Raw genomic sequence first — 18,362 nt, 5'->3', positions numbered from 1 at the left:
TTTTTGCATTAAGTCACCCATGTAAGACTCTCTAAGGGGTGGATTGATACAGTGACCGGGATAATTGGGATGCGTGTATCAGAGACAGTGCCATTGGCACAGGACAGAGCAGAGTTTAGGGCTGTTGTACACAGGGTCGCTATGAGTCTCGAGCGACTCGATGGCACACAACAACATATGCATGTTATATTTCTGAGGATGATTTTAGTCTTATTGTCTTATTCTTACTTGATTTTTAATTTTCTTTAGTAATAAAATCCCACTCACTCATTTAATTTTTTTGCTATTTGTGCTATCACTATTGTATTAGAGAATATATTGTAAAGAGCAATTCCCAACAACATTGACGCTGCACTTTGTTCTAGGAATTTAATGGTTTTTGTTTTCCTATTTAAGTGTTTATTCTATGTTGAATTTGCCTTTGTGCATGGTAAGAATTAGAAATTCAGAAATAAAACCATACATCTAATATCAACTAACTTCTGACAAGAGTGGTAAGACTGACCATTCAAGGAGAAGCACCTTTCCAATAAAGGGTACTGAGAAAATTGGATTTACACATGCTGAAGAACGAGACATATCTCATGATTGTAAACTTCCTTCATTCTGTAAAGTTTTGTATGAGACCCAACTCAAGGTAGATAAGAGACCTAGGGGTAAAGCCCAAGACCATAAACATTATAAGAGACCAAATGGGACCAAACTTAGAAGGTCCAGCCTATGATTAAAATAGTCTGGAAAATAGAGCCAGAAATGCACAGCAGGGAAAGAATAGCATTAATGAATTTGGCTTTCTAAAGATCAAGTCTTTCTATGCATCATTTTTTTTTCCTTCTTCTGATAACATGGAAAGAATATCTACTGCCTGAAGGGAAAAAAAAAAGATATTTAGTAATGCCGTCTTTGACAAAGGTCTCATAATGAAAGTTTACAGAATCCTACAGGGCCTCCATTAAAAAAGTCTGATAACCCAATTACAAATAGACAAGACATGGAAAGACTTATCACAGAGGAAGACATTTGGATGACTAACTAACTCATGAAGAAATTTGAAAATCACTGGTAATCAGAGAGATTCAAGTACAAATCACAATGGGATATCACCTCATTACAAAGGCAGTGGCAAAATTTAACAGGACAGCAATCAATAAATGTTGGATAGGAAGTGGAGCAACTGGAACTCTCATACTCTGTGGGTGGAATTGTAAAATGACACAAGCACTCTGGAAGGCAGTCTGGCGTTTCACCAAAAGGCTGGACACAGAAATCCCACATGACCCAGCTATTCCAGGGCGAGGAGCAGACCCAAGGAAATTAGAAACGATGATCACTTTTCAGGATTGCAATGCAGTTTCGTAACCCTAGGCCACCAGAGCTACTCTCATGATGATCACTTTTATTAGCTAATCAAAGTTGTCTTTTCCAGACATTTGCATTATACAATTATAAAATTATTCCTTTCTGCTTCTATAACTGTAAATACATTGTAGAAAGGTATGTTAAAGCTATATAAATATATAAGCTCCTAAAAAATTTTAAATTTCTTTACTTACAACAACACAAAGAGAGCAGTTGGCCTAGTGGACAGAAAGTGATGCTTCCAAGCCAAAGGTGGGTAACTCTACTCCCCGGCCCTCAGGCCTGTTTTTCATTGCTTTTTGTCAAATATTCTTCTAGGTCATATATCCCTGGTGTGTCCACTTGCTGTACAGAGGTCACTTGTGGTCTCTGTGATACGGAACACTGAGACACTGATGAGTCAAATGTGAGAATGGTTACCCACGGTGGACAGTGTTTGGTGAAGCTCCCCAATTAAAACAAGCTTGGAAGCAGCAGTGGCATCCACTTCTGAAATATCTTGCTTCTGGAAACCCTATAAACCTGGAGAAAGGATAATAGTTACACAAGTGTCCAGGTCTTTCGTTCATAGGGTCGCTATGAGTCGTCTACGACTCGATGACACTTAACAACAACAACAACATGATGTTTATATTAGTTGGGTCACATAATTTGATATTTCTTTCCATGAGTTGGAATCTGTTATCTTTCTGTGTTTGGTCACTAATTCCTCTTCTTCGTGTTACCTCCTTAGTGTTTTATTCCTTTGTGGTCTCCTTTCCACCTCCACCTCATTTTCACATTCCCGTATCCAGCTCTAGGTTCTCATTCTCGTCCTCTGTGTCTCTCATCCAAGATGCATTCCTCGCTACAGTTCAGTGCATATTCTTTTCTTCCTTTGTGTCCTCATAGTTGGGGCACTGAATTTAATTTTTCATCAAGAGAAAAGAAAGGATGAAAAGTGGAAACAATATTTTATTTTTAAATTATATACACTTTTATTGCTATAATTGGAAAACTATGTGCTCTTCTCCGTGCTTTCAATTTAAGTCTCATGTAGTGAATACAGGGAATACTGTGGTCATTATAATAGTGTAGGCACTTACAATATGATAGTGTATGTTTATTTTTACCCAAAAAGTCAAGACCGCAAACCTTCTTCCATCATTAAGGCTTTTGAATTTGAGATTCAAAAGACTGTTAATTTTGGTTGCCTGGTCCCCTGGTGACTGCAAGTGTTCATACAGAGGAGCACAGCTCCATTAGCCTCCAACGGCGTCACCTTTCAGATCATCCACCTTTTCTTCCCAAGTGTCTCTGGGTGAGCTTAACCACTTATGCCACCTGAGGACTTCTTGTGTTAAGGAGCTCCACTGCCAATGCAAAGGCACATGGTTCAAATCCACCTGCAGGAGAAAGATGCATAACCAACTTCTGTACAGTTTACTGTCTCTGAAAACCCACTGGAAGGTCAGCTATGAGTCAGTTCTTGCACAGGAGTTGATTATACACAACAGGGACTTCGTAGAAAGGTATGATTTGATCTTCATATTAATAGAACCAACTTTCCACCCAAAATTTAGAAATAGCAGAATCAGTTTTGAGTTGTCTCCTTCTTTAAAATTCATTACATCCTTGTTTGTTCAGGTTTTATTTTTTTGGGTTGTTTTGTTATTTTTAAACATCTCTTGGTAAAAAAATCCATTACATCCTTGTTTGTTCGGGTTTTTTTGTGTGTGTTGTTTTGTTATTTTCAAACATCTCTTGGTATTTTCATTTCCTTGTTGTGCTTTTACTCAGACTCCTAATTCTATCTCCCTGTTTGTTGCAGTGCAATCTTGTAACTACAGACTTGCAGGCTCGGCAAGATTAATTTCTCTTTGTTCCCAGTACCAGGAGAACAAAAGTCTTCTGCAACTTCTAGGATCTCTTTTCTAACCTACTTTTCCAACACATGCTTCTTTTTCAAAATTTGCTACTCTGGCTAAAACAAGGATTTATTTTTCTCTTTGTAAATCCTTGGATTTCCAGCTCTGAGTCTTTTCATCTCTCAGTTTTGTCAGTAGAATGATTTTCTGTAATACTTCATGTGCTCTGATAGTCCCCAATATTTAAAGCCAGGCTCATATGAAGCAGAAAAGTTACTTGAGGCCTTTGAGTAGAATCACCTGGCCAATAATCAGCTAAATGGTATATTATTGTCTACGCAGATTTTATTTTTAAGTTATCAGAATCTTATTAGAATGTGTCATGATTTATTCCAAGAACTCTAGAAAGTCTAGTTCAATCTCAAGAACATCTTGATGTAATGTCTTTAATTTTACAAATTAGAAAATAAACCATGTTGTTGTTGTTGTTTAATGCCGTCAAGTCATAGATGACTCATAATGACCCTATGAACGAACAGCCTGAGCACTGTTCGTACATAGAGTTTCCAGAGGTAAGCCATTTTGGAAGTGGATGCTGCTCCTGCTTCCAGGCTTGATTTAGTCGGGAAGCTCCAGCCAACACTGTCCACCATGGGTGCCCATTACCACGATTGGCACATCACTGTCAAAGGCTTCAGCATCACAGCAACCACAAGTTACCTCTGTACAGCAACGCACAGACCAGTGCTATACCACCTAGAAGAATGTTTGACAGGAAGACAATTTGAACCTGGCCGAGGGCCACAGATGACAGTCACCCACCTTCGGCTTGGAAGCACAGCTTCCTTCCACTAGGCCAACGTAGAGCTATCAAGTGAGATTCCAATATTTTAACCAACAAACTTACTATAGAAACCATGCATTGCAATTGTTGTTGTTGCTGTTGTTATGTGCCGTCGAGTCATTTGCGACTCATAGCGACCCTATGTACAACAGCCCTAAATCCTGCTCTATCCTGTGGGAATTGCACTGCCTCTGACACTCCCATTCCGATTACCCCAGTCACTGAATCAATCCACCTCAGAGAGGGTCTTCCCCTCCTGCGCTGTCCCTCTACCCTACCAAACAAACATTATGCCCCTCTGCAAGGACCTGTCTCTCCTTGAAACATGTGCAAAATATGTCAGACGAAGCCCCAGAATCATTGCCTCCAAGGAGTAGCCTGGTTTAACCCTCTCCAGGATGAATTTGTTTGTTTTCTTGGCAGTCCATGGTACATTCAATACTCTTCTCCAGCATCACAGCTCAAAGGAATCAATTCTCCTTCTGTCCTCCCTACTCATTGTCCAACTCTCTGATGCATAACAAGTGACAGCAAAGACCATGGCCTGTATCAGGCACACCTTAGTCTCCAGAGAGACACTGTTGCTCTTGAGTACTTTAGAGAGGTCCCTAACAGCAAACTCTCCCATCACAATATGTTTTTTTATTTTCCTGGCTGCTGGTGTCAAGAGTGTTGACTGTGGAGCCGAGCAAACTGAAGCTATGAACAATCTCAATCTCTTCGCCATCCATCCTGATGCTACCAATACGTGAGAATCTTTGTCTTCTTGACACTGAGCCTCAGTCCATACTGAAGGTTGTAGTCCTTGACCCTCTGCAGCAAGTGCATGAGGTCCTCCTCAGTTTCACCAAGCAGGGTTGTGTCATTTGCATAATGCAGATTGTTAATAGATCTTTCACCAATCCTGATGCCACAATTCTCCTCATAGAGCCCAGCCTCTCGGATAATCTGTTCTGCATACAGGTTGGAAAGGTATGGAAATAGGACACATCCCTGGCGTACACCCTTCCCAATTTTGAACCATGCAGTGTTGCCCTGCTCTGTTCTAATGACTGCCTATTGTTCCAAGCATAGTTTTCACATTAGCACTATTAAATGTTCTGGGATTCCCATTCTTCTCAGAGTCAGCCACAGTTTGTTATGATCCACACAGTCAAACACCTTTGCTTAATCTATGAAACACAGAGAGACATTATTCTGGTTTTCCCTGCTTTCAGCTAAGATCTATCTAACATCAACTACAATGTCCCTCTGTCCCTCATACCACGACCCCTTCTAAACCCAGCCTGGACTTTCTGCAGTTCTCTGCTGATGTGCTGTTCTAATCGTTTTTGGATAATCTTCAGTAGAATCTTGCTTGCATGTGAAATCAATGGCACTGTTCTGCAGTTTCCACACTCAGTTGGGTCACCCTTCTTTGGCATGGGAACAAATATAGATTTCTTCCAGTCAGTTGGCCAAGTGTGCCAAGAAAGCTTCAGTTACAAGCTGTCATATCATGGGTCGGACAATGGAAGATAAATTCTGAAGAGATTTGGTAGAAGTGAAGGGATACCCTGGTGGAGGGTGGAGCTGGGAAATAAGTGGGTCAAGGCACTGGGCTCAGGGGAAGGACAACACTGTAACTAATGGTTAACTCCACAATGAGGGATTTATCTTTCACTGAGTCAGAAAACCAAAAGGATCAAGCTCGCTCAGCATTTCTTAAGCTTAAGGAACTGAAGAACAAATTCAAACCTAGAGTTGCTATAATCAAGGATGCTTTAGGCAGAATATTAAATGATCCAGGAGGTATCAAAAGAAGATGGAAAGAATGTACTGAGTCATTGTATTGAACAGAATTGACAGACACAGAAGAATTTAACAAAACAACATATGAGCAAGAGCCTATGGTGATGAAGGATGAAGTTCAAGCTGCTTTGAAAGAAATAGCAAAAAAATAAGGCCCCAGGAATAGATGGTATACCAATTGACACATTTAAGCTAACAGATACTGCCCTGGACATGCTCACCAAGTTGTGTCAAGAAATCTGGAGAACAACCACTTGGCTGACACCCAGTCTGGAGCAGACTTTGTGCTGGCCTCAGAGAAGCTTGTTTGCCTGGCTAGAGATGACATCTTTGCCAGTCCAGGGGATGGATGAGAAATTGTTCCTAGTCAGAGATGATTAGGAGACAGTCACTGCTTATCTGACATAACCAGGGGCTGCCAAATGTGGCCACACACTGTTGGAGAAGAGTGTCCAGTTAGAAGGATGATCGTCAATCAGATGAGAGGCCTCCATGAATCCAGAGTCTGAATACAGGCCACATGTGACAGGGTGCAGACTCCGGACAGAATGATCTCAGAGTCTCTGGTTCCAGATGTAAGACAAAATGGGTGTGGCATAAGATAGAACTGGGTCTGCGGGGGTGCACGGTCAATCCCCGGGTGAGCAGTGTGTGGGGGGTGAGCATGGGGTGGGGAACAGTGGACACTGGACTGCCTATTTGTCTGGTTGACACTGATGCTGCCACTCCCCTCTTGGATTCTCATTCCCTTACAGGGCGTCTTGGCAACATGAGTAAAAAAGGAGTTATATAATGAGTCTTAAATCACTTCTTCTCCTCCCTCCCACTATATGTCTTAGGAAGAGGAGAATAAGAATATCTGAATATGCAATTTCCAGAGACCTAGAGGTGCAATTGGTAAGCACTCAGCTGTTCACTTAAAGGTCAAACTCACAAACTACAACTCAAGAGAAAAGTCCTGAGGGTCTGTTCCTATAAAGAACATGCTTAGAAACCCCTGAAGAGCAGTTCTACTCCCAGACTCTATGAGCAGAATCACCTCCGCAGAACACTACAACAGCAAAAAAGCTTTAAATACCCTCAATATACTGTCATTTAAATTTGGCAACAGATATATACACTAGAGAATAACAAAAGCCAGAAAAATTACCTAGATTGCCAAGCTTGTTTGCTTACAAGAAACACACTGAAACACACCGTGGACTTTATTTCTGTATTTTCTGAACTGCAAATCTAAATTTCATTTCTGTTCACGTCCTCTCCAACTTTTCCTCCACAAATGGATAAACAAAAGAAGGAAAGCGTTTTTCTCTGATATCCCCTTCTCAAGTTAACCTTCGGTGGACTAATGTCAGAACATGAGTAATGCATTACTAATTAAGGAAAATATTTCACAAGGCTCATATATAAAAGAGTGATTTTTCTACAGAGAACAAATATGGAAGACTATGTTCTATACAGGTTTGGACCTAAACTAACCTAACCTAAAATGTGATTTATTATGGTTATTATTATTTTAAAAGGAATTAAATATAACAAATGTATTTCCTGGCTGTTATATATAATACTGCCAAAGAAGAGACTGACATAAAATATTTGTCTTAATTGACACAACTTTTTTTTCTTTTAAAAAAAGAAACCCTCAATTAACATAATTTATTTGAGTCAGGGCATACCTTGACTAAACTTATACACAAATTTGACCAAAGTGGTTTCATGTTATTCTCATAAGATCCGTTTTATACAAGAAGGAGGTAAAATAACATGTCTTTGTGGAAAAGAGAAAGCAAATAAATTAACTTACAATGTCATAATTTCTCACACTTTTTAAAAAGTGAAAAGGAAAAGTGAGCAAAGACAACAATTAAAATCAGGGGCATAGTCCACTGGCCACTGCTCACCTCAGACCCTACTACACATGATCTTAGCAAAAAGGCCAAGAAGCAATCACCTCAGACTCTAGAAATGTTTACTCTGAAAAATCAAATTACTGAAAAATTATTATATCACTACATTAAACAACATTAATTGTAGAAAATCTTTACATCAACCTCAGCTTCACTCTTACTAGAATGTTGTTAATCATGTCTTATTATGTTAACTATGCCCTATTATGTATTATTATTGCTACGTGCCCTTGAGTCAACCACAACTTACAGAAATGGACCTGAATTCTGCGCTATCCTGTGTCATCCTAACCATCTCTGACATACTTTGGCCCATTGTTATAGTCACCATGTCAATCCATCCTGTTAAGGGTCTTCCTTGTTTATACTGACCCTCTATCTTCCCAAGAATTATGTCTTTCTCCAAAGACTGGGCCCTACTGAAAATATGCTGAAGTAGGTGAGATGAAGTTTCACCATCCTTGTCTCCAAGGGGTACCCTGATATTACTTTCTCCAAGTTAGCCAGTTTGTCAACAAAGTATATAAAATGACATGTCATTATCCTTGCCTATAAAAAGCACTTTGGTTGTGCTTCCTTTAAGACAGTTTTCTTTGTTCTTTTGGAAGTTCATGGGACATGCAGTATTGTTCTATAACACCACATCTCAAAGATATCAAGTCCTCTGTCATCTTTAGTCACTGTCCAACTTTTTAATGCATGGCAAGTAACTGAGAACGTTGACTTGGCCAGGTGTACCTTAGTCTTTATACTGACATCATTGCCCTTTAGTACTTTGGAACAGTCCCTGTCAACAGGTTTTCCCAATTTGTTCAACAACAACATTAAAGTATGGCAAAAGTCAGTTGATAATATAAGGAAGTAATAATAGATATTATTCAGTCATATGTCCATATAGTGTTATTTGTAACACATGGGTAATATTCTTACAATGATGTTGATGCTGCTGTGGTACTTATTCAGACCAAATTTTACACAGAAACTCAGTGGACTGAAGAGTTAAAGCAGAAATAGTCTGCTGAAGAGACAGAGAGGTTGTCTAGAGCTCCTCTCCCTCAAAGGGTCATGCCTCCAAAATCACTTTAGATGGGGAGAATAAAACCAACAAACAACTATTGATTCTGAAATAAAATTTATTGGGGCCTAACTTGACTATTTTAGTTTCTAACTGTGGAATTCATAGAAAATTATTCTGGTTTTCTGGGAAATGATTTATAGAGGACATTGCGAAGAATGTAAATTCCAGAATACTCATTTTTACTCATCTAAAAATCTATACATAAATCAAGAAACAGTCATTAAACAGGACCAGGTGACACTTCAAGGTTTAAAATATGGAAGGTGTATGCACAAGTTATACTCTTTCTGCATGTCTATATGTCCGTATGCTGAGCAATAATCCAAGAATTGAGACTACATAGATGAAATGTGGCATCAGGATGGGAGAAAGATTCATCAACAATCTACGATATGTTGACAACACAACCTCGCCTGCAGAAAATGAAATATTTGAAGCACTTATGGACCAATCTTCAACTATTTCCATCATTATAGATTTTGACTTGACATAGAGAAAATAAATTCCTAACAGGAAAAATAAACAGTATCATAAAAGCTGGGAAAAAGTTTTAATTTCTTAATAACTATTTATTTGGGTCTCCAATAAACACTGATAAGTAGCTATCAAGAGATGAATTACATACTAAACAACAAACATGGTGCAAATGATCTTTTTAAAATTCTAAAAAGTAAGAATGTTGCTTTAAGGACAAAGTTATGTGTCCAAAACCACAGTATTTTCAATTGCTTCATGTACATGTGAGAGCTGGACAATGACTAATAAGTTCAATGACTAATTGATGTCTTTGAATTGTGGTGTTAGTAAAGAGTATTGACAATAACAGGAAATATAAACAAAACAGACAAAAGTGTCTTAGAAGAAATGTAATCAAAGTTCTTCTTAGAAGCAAGGATAGTGAGAAAAAAACATTGAAAATATTTTAATTATTAAAACTACACTTAAAAGTTCAATATTATTTTAGTCATGCATATGCCGAGATATAAATAAGTGTTGGGATTTTAAGAAATTACATTGGGATTTTTAAAATGTAAATACAGTATTTTCAAGTAAATATTCAAAGAAGATTGTCCTGATAATTTATTTTCATAATAAACCAATAGCTATATTTCAACCATCTTGGGTTTCTGTTATTTCTTTCTGGAAATATTTCATGCAAGTCTTATGTGTCAACAGATGGATAAGAATCTATAATCTGATTCTAAACTTAGTGTTATTGGTATACCTATTTCCATAACAAACCCTATGAACAATGCTCAGGCCTTTTGTTCATAGGGTCGCTATAAGTTGTCTATGGCTCGACAGCACCAAACAACAATAACAATGATGACAGAGAGAGAAAGAGAGAGAGAGAGAGCTATGTTGGCCTTGTGGACAGAAAGTTATGCTACCAAGCTGAACGTGGGTGATTTGAATCTGCGGCCCTCAGGTCCGGTTCAAATTGTCTTCCTGTCAAGCATTCTCCTAGATGGTCTAGCACTGGTCTGTGTGTTGCTGCACAGAGGTAACTCGTGTTTGCTGTGATGCTGAACACTGGGACAATGATGTGCCAAACATGGTAATGGTCACCCATGGTGGACAGTGTTTGCTGGAGCTTCCTGACTAATACAAGCCTGGAAGCAGGAACGCTATCCACTTCCGAAACAACAACAGCATTTCCATAATGCATTCATATTGTTAGAAATATTTAGCAGATAGTTACCCATACATTGCATATTGTCAATTCCAACTCATCATTTCCCTCCATCAAACTTCCAAGGCTATGAAATTTTTAAAAAGAGTGGACTGCAAGAAACAAATGGTAGACTTGAACTGATGATCTTGTCATTAGCATCACAACATGTAATCAACTATGCCATTAAGACTCCTTAGGAGATATTGTTGTTGATGGCTGTCAAGTTGAACATGACTCATAGTGAACCTGTGAACAAAAGGCCTGAAGCTTTTCCATACCTATCGTCATTTATCAAAGTTCATAGAGTTTCTGGAGTCATGTTGTTTAGGAAGTGGATGCCACTCCTGCTTCCAAACTTAGAAGATAGCAGAACTTATATTAGTATATTAACTTAGGCAATTAGACAATGGACTATTAGTGTGGAAACAGCTCATTTATTTTTAAAACAAAGAAACACAACTTCATTGTATAAAGGAAATAGATGGGATGTGGAAGTGGCCCAGTCTGACTTCTACTTACTTCATAAAACTGTCCCCACCAATAATATCCAGAGTGCCAAACGGATAACTGCTTGGTCAGGCACACAACCCCCTCCCCTCCCAACATGCTTCTGCACCTATTTCTATCGGTTATTTGGGTTTAATATTCCTTGACTAACAGACTTTACTCAGAATTGTGGTTGCAAGAGTGAGATTTATTATGAAAATAGGTTGGGGAACAGGGAGGCATAGAATACCTCACAATCTAGCAGTTGCGAACCAGATCAACAAGGCACAATTCCTCAATTAGTAAAAGTCCAGATTCAGTTCAGTGGCACAAATGCAAAAAGCCTCTGATTTCCTTAATTATCAAGAAAACATTTTCTCAGAACTGTTCAGCAGTCAACTCTTTCTTCCATCAAAACTTTTAACTAGGACCTTTAACTTGGGGATCCTCTGGTTAAACTTTGCCACCATCTCTCTTTTCTCCACCACTGTTACCAGGATTTTGCTGTACGGTGTGGAAAACACTTTCTATCTTATATTAGTTCCACAGCTGTTGATGATTTATAAGACCATCTGTCCACAGTTAAGGTATTTAGAGACTAAAGAGAGCTAATGTAATGGCTAGAAAAGCCAAATTTTAAACTAAAATGCTCATTTTATTTAACTTTACGAGTTATCAAATTAGGGAGTTCTGGTGGCCTACTATTAAAGAGTTGCACTAACTACCCAAAGGCATATGGTTTGAATCCACCAGCAGCTCTAAGAAAGAAAGATGAACATTCATTTGCATGCAATTTTCAGCCTCTTAAAACCTGCTATAGAACCAGCTGTGTGACTTGTTTCCAACTCGACGGCACATAACAAAAATTATCAGATTAAGAAAGTAGTTGTTCAAGTTTGTTAACACTTGATATCTCTCCATCTAGTAATTTTTTAAAAGTACTTTTGGTACTGAGGTCAAATTTGTAAAAGTAGAGATACTATGATTTATTATATTGTTTCTTTTGACAGCCTTGTACTGCTCAAATCATGAGGGACTAGTGAGTGATCACATGTGTATACCAAAAATTATGTGACCTAAAAAGTAGGGACTATCTGAAAAATTGGCAACTTTCATTTTAGTTAATAAATAGCTTGTACCTGAAGGGAGGATTATAATCTAGCTAGAATGCTAAGGACAGCTCAAAATGCTCCTTTTTCAAGCTTGACATTGTATTGTAACATTAATGTCTATGATTCTACTATTTATCCATCTGCAAGTGATTAAGAGGATGCTATTTTAAGTCAGGCATTCACACCACTGTCAGCCATCATGAGTTGTAGAGCCAGGGGCATAAGCACACAGACTTAAAGTCTGTGCCTTATGTAATTCCCAAGGCACAAATGTGAAAGACACAGAAGGCTAGGAGTTCGAAGCAATGTGGGCCTCCTTTCAAGAGGGATATCACCCTTGTCAAGTAAGGCTTATATTTGCTGGGAAGTTAACAGGATGCCCATCTATTCTGGCCCAAACACGATTGCTGTACAACAGAAAACTACCTGAGATTAGTTTAAAGTATCTCTTATTTTCTCAGCTCTTTGTCAATTTTTCCGAGACAAGGTCCACAAAGTGAATTACTGAATGTGAAAAATAAATTTTGTTAAAATGGATAATAAAAAAAACCCCACCTTCCAGTATTCTCTATAATTTAGTAAAGGTATTATTCAGTTTGTCAAACTTGTATAATGCTTCTCTGGGTTGGATGCCAAGTGATATTTACAATTTATATTAGATAACATCCTGAAGAATGTAATTATTTAGTGCTCTGATTCAAAATCGAAAGTCTTTAATATTGCTTTCTGTGGAAATAATGATATTTATCTCTGATAAAAAATATTACCAGGCCCATTTTTCTAATTAAAACATGATAACTGAAAAAAAAGGACTATTCTATTATCACTAGAGAATCAAGAATTTTCTATTTGTACAATGTGTTTTGATTACACCATGAACTTGTAGGTATTTGTAGACTGTTTTCAGTTTTACTGTTAGAACGTAATTTAAAATGAAAGTAGGAACCTCTTTCACCTCTGTATCCTAAGCACTGCCAACATTTGACAAATTTAGGCAGTCAGCAGTGTCTTTTGAGAAGATAATTTGTAGTGCCTCAGTGCATTATTGGTAATACAGATACTAAAATTAATGAAAAAACTCAACTCCTCTACTATAATATACAACCAAGTACAAAATTGTTAATATGAAAATGGCATAAGACCTGTGTAAAATAAATTAGCTAGATAAAAGGAAAAACTCAGATACAGTCTGTTTGTAGTATAACTAAACTTAACATCAATAGTGTCACTTTGCACCTGTGAGGAGATCAGTTACTAGCCCACTGAGCACAGGTGTTAGGTGTTCAGTTCTGCTGAGACCCACTGAACAGAACAGGCTGTTACATTTACCTTTCCAACAGACCTCCGACGGATCTCTAAGATGCTCTTGACAGACTGAACGCTTCTACATCCCTAAAATTCATTAGGTATAAATTCAGCCCTATTGTTTTTACCCATGAGTTCTCAAATGTCTACAAAATTATTTGCTATGTCAAAATTAAGTTATTTGTCCTCCAAAACTGAGGAAAGAAGGACAAGATACAATAATGTTCTACAATTTTAATAAAAGGAATGGTGATATCTGCTCCTCGTGAGTCTGGGTGACTTTTTTTTTTTTAAATATGGAACTCTTCACAAACTTGCATGTCATTTTTGCATAAAGGGTCATGCTAATCTCTGTGTCATTCCAATTTTAGTATATGTAATGCTGAAGTGAGCACTGACTTGTTTGTTTTTAACATGCTCAGTGGTCAAATCCAAACTTGGAAGAATAGAATGACTCCTCGAAGCAGAAGCAGGGCTTGTAATTCTAAGGGTATAGTTTTACATAATGTGGGTAGTGTATACATGTGTGTAACCAATATTATAAGTGTTTGGAATAGGTTCATCACCTCAAAACTCTTCTTGTCTCTTCACAGTCAGTTTGCCTCTCCCTACCCCACATAGATGGCAAGAGCACTATGTTTTCTGTTACTGTGCTAGAATAGTATAGGTCTTCATGGAAAAGTGTATAAATTGGACAATACATTGAATGTATGAGTATTTTATTTATTATTTAATATCATGGTACCACAATTTGTTATATTTATGTTGGTGTATTTGTTCTCTATAGATCTCAGCTATTTGAATATAACTTTTATGTGTGGAAACACACATTTCTCGTAGGATTGCTAGTTTGTATGGTTGATGAAGGCTTAACTTTATAAGAAGCTTTATGAGAGAGGAGCAAACTATCTTCCAAAGAATTTGCTTTCCCACTAGAAATTTAAAAAAAAGACCCGTTTCCTCTACATTCTTTCCAGAACATAGTATTTTGAAATGTTTTTATTCGCATAAGAAGGTAGGGAGCTCTGGTGGTGCAGTGCATAGAGTGTTGTACAGCTAACCCAAAGGGGGGAATACCCAGTGGTTCAAACCCACTACGATCTCCAAGGGGTTAAGCCGACCAATTTCTGCCCTTTAAGCTTTCCAGCCTCAGAACCTCAACAGAGGGCTGATCTGAGGTGGCTTTCACTCAATGGCAGTGAGGTTGAGATGTTTTGTTTCAGTTTAAGGAAGTATATCTGGGGTTGCTGTGATGCTGATCCTTGTGCCACTGGGGTGTCAAATGCCGTAACAGTTGTTCATGGTGGGCAGTGTTTGGTGGAGCTTAAGACAGTTTAAGACAGGTTTAGACGCAGGAGTGGCATCCACTTCCTAACCTACATGCCTCTTAAAACTCTATGAACTTGGAGAAATGACGATAGTTAGAGAAAGGCTTCAGGTCTTTTGTTCATAAAGTCACTATGAGTCGTGCTTGACTCAATGACAATCAACAACAACAACATATTTTGTGTTTTTTAGTAAATACATGTTCTAGTAAGTTATATGTGTTGTAATATGTTTATGAATATTTCAAAGTGCAGTGTGTGATGGCAAATCAAAGTACTATGACAAAATTATGCAGAGCTATAATCAGAAAGTAAAAAAGAAAGAATTTGATGGGCATTTCTCAGGCTGAGGGACCTGGAGAATAACTTCAAGCCTTGAGTTGCAATACTTAAAAATGTTATAGGAAAAAATTTTGAATGATTCAAGGAACATCACTAGAAGATAGAAAGAATATGGAATCATTGCACCAAAAAGAACCAGCTGTATCACAGAAGCATTTCAGGAAGGAGTATATGACCAAAACCCAATAGTACTAAAGGGAAAAGTTCAAGCTTCTCCGAAGGAATGACAAAAAAATAAGGCCCTAGGAATTGATAGAATACAAGAAATATTACAGAGACACCATGTTGCTTTCATAGGCTATTAGTGAAAAAAAAAAAAATCTCTATTGTGTTGTTTTGTGTCATCGAGTCACCTGTGGCCCATGGTGAGCCTATGGACAACAGCCCTAAAGCCTGCTATATCCTGCGCCAATCTTATTGTCATATGACACACCTACCCTCATTACCCCAGTCATTGAATCAAACCATCTCATTGAGGGTCTTCCTCTCTTAGATTATTGTAAAAAAAAAAATCAAAGTTTTTATGAAGTTAAATTTAGCTATATTTTTAGTTTCACACTTTTGGTCAAGATGTAAAAATATTTTGCTTAATGTTGACATTAAAAATAGGTTCCCTGGTTTCTTGTAAAATTTCATAGTAGCTCAATTAAATCTATTTCTATTTCAGTTTCAATTTTGACATGATTATGAGGGGAGAGATAATGTCTATGTGAGACTGGCTCTTCTAATATTATTTGTTGAAAACATTTTTACTGTTAACTTGTACTGCCATCTTTTTTATATTTTAGGTGTGAGTTGAATTTTGAAGTCAACTCTTTTCCCTTAATTTCTATGTCTATGCTTGAAACACACACCGTACTCATGTGGCTCTACAATTAATCGACTTAGTTAGCTTTAGTCTTTCAACTTTTTCAAAGTTGGTTCGGTTTTCTATGAGGTTGGTATATTTTATGGATGCATTTTTTAAAATGTTGATGCTTTTCTAACAGTTATAGATCATTAGTCTATATGTTTTTTTAAGGAAAATGATATTTTAAAGATGTAGATGCTCCCTGGAATGCTTTGTTATTCTTAGATACCATATAACAGGATCTGGCTTCTAGGTGCCCAGTGTTTTGTGTTTCATAGTCCCGTGTGTACAATACAGTGTTCTGAACAATAGAACAAAGGGCTGTCAGTTCTGTGCTATCATAATCTCTGCTGATCTGAAATCCCATGATGAAGATATCCCTTGAAGGCAGTCTTTCTTTTTCTGCTTGGATTATTAAATACGGTGATGAATGTCAAGGATTGGTCTATCCTGTTAATTTACACAAAATATGTGAGATGAAGTCTCACCCTCAACTTCCAAAAGCATCCTGGCTGGACTGTTTGTAAGATAGATTTAATCTTTTGACAATTCATGCTATATTCAATATTGTTAGTCAATACCACAGTTCAAAGGCAGCGTTTCTTCTTCAGTTGTCCTTATTTCTTTCCCTAATTTTCACATGCACACAAGGTGATTGAATATATCATGACCTGTATCAAGTGTATTTTAACTTTTCGAAGTGATATCTTTGTGCTTTAGAACTGTGAAATGTTGTTTTCCAGAAGATTTACCCAATGCGATTTATTGATTTATTGACTTCTTCCATGGGTGCTAATTGTGGTCTCAAATATAATAAAATCCTTGACAGCTCAAACTTTTCTTCATTTGCCAAAATGTTGCTCATTGGTCCAGTTGTATGGAGTTTCGTTGGAGTATAAATCACATTAAAACTTCTTAGTTTCAGTAAACATGGTTGATTTATCTGGTTATGACAGGTCAATGATGAGTTTTCCTCTGAATCTGATGTTCTGGTCTTCATACAGCCAAGTTTCTTAGATTATTTGCTCAGTTTACAACTTGAATAAATATAATGAAGGGAAATAATCCTGGTACATGCTTTGCCTGATTTTAAAACATGACGTAACTCTTTTTTCTGTTTGAATGTCTGCTTCTTGAGCCATATTTAGGTGTCACACTAGTATACATAAGTGTTCTTGAATTCCCAATCTCCTCAATGTTATCTATAATTTGTTTTGATCCACGCAGTGAGATGTTTCTGCAGGAGTAATTAAACATAGGTATTCACCTGTTATTTTCTGCTTTCAGTCAAGATCCATCTCTGGTTAGAATTAATATTTCTCATTTCACACTTCTTTTCAATCTAGTTTGAATTCCTGGTAGCTACCTACTAATGTAATGATACAATAATTTAAAAATTATCTTCAGTAATATTGTATCTGTGCGTCATATTAACAGTATTATTTAATAGAGGGGTTTTTTTTTTACTCTATCGAGGTTGTTTTTCCCCATTTACATTGTGTTTTATACAATCACTGATCAAATTATATTGTATCTTGTGAACTTAATCACTCTTGATCTCTGCCTACAATTACCCCTTCTTGTCAGATCCCCACTGGTTCCTTCGTAATTTCTTCACTCTCTCCCTCCACTTACCAAACTCTGTGACCCTCTGATATCTCTCCTTACTTTCATCTTTGGACATTTACACATATATTATTAGTTATTCCTCTGTGTTTACAATTATGTTCTTATACAGTATTTGTCCTTATTATTCTGAGTTAGAGCACTTAGTATAATGCTCTCTAGCCTCTCCCATGTTATATATATATATATTTTTTTTTAATTGTTGCTCCTGAGTCCTGTGTAGTATTTCATTGTGAAACTATATCGTAATTCCTGAATTCATTCATTTGTTGATGGGCATTTTGGCTATTTTCATGCTTTTGCTATTATGAATAACACTGCTGTGAACATAGGCATAAATTTTAGAAATGAAAATGTACATTCTTTTCAGTGGGCACAGATATGCATCTCTTCCAGGTCAATCATTTTGGTGTAGAATCAAGTACATCATTCCACTGAAATTAACTTTTTTGTTGATTCCTGGGACCTTGTTTTAAACCAATGCTTTCAATGCAGCCTGGGCTTCTTTATATACTGGTACTTTCTAAAATATGAGTGCACTAGTCACTTCTTTTGGATACAATAATTTTGTGTATTGATTCCAACTTTTGAAGTTTCATGTACTATTGCACATTTTGTTCATGGAATACTTCTGTGCTACAATTGGAGATTTGAGCTTGTTCCTTAGGAGTTTTGGCTTTTTTTTTTTTTAGTCATGAAAAGTGCCAGGTATGTTCCTTCCTTTGACTTTCTAACTCTAGGTCTTTTCATATTTCTTCTAATAAGTTAGCTTTATGAACTACTCTTTGAAATCCTCTGTTCATTTTCCCCCTCGT

This window comes from Elephantulus edwardii, unplaced genomic scaffold (assembly GCF_000299155.1).
Source record: "Elephantulus edwardii isolate Elephantulus edwardi_28Jun2011 unplaced genomic scaffold, EleEdw1.0 scaffold00004, whole genome shotgun sequence".
NCBI classification, from domain to species: domain Eukaryota; kingdom Metazoa; phylum Chordata; class Mammalia; order Macroscelidea; family Macroscelididae; genus Elephantulus; species Elephantulus edwardii.
The sequence above is the reverse complement of the archived record's forward strand: the minus strand, read 5'-3'. Positions refer to the sequence as shown.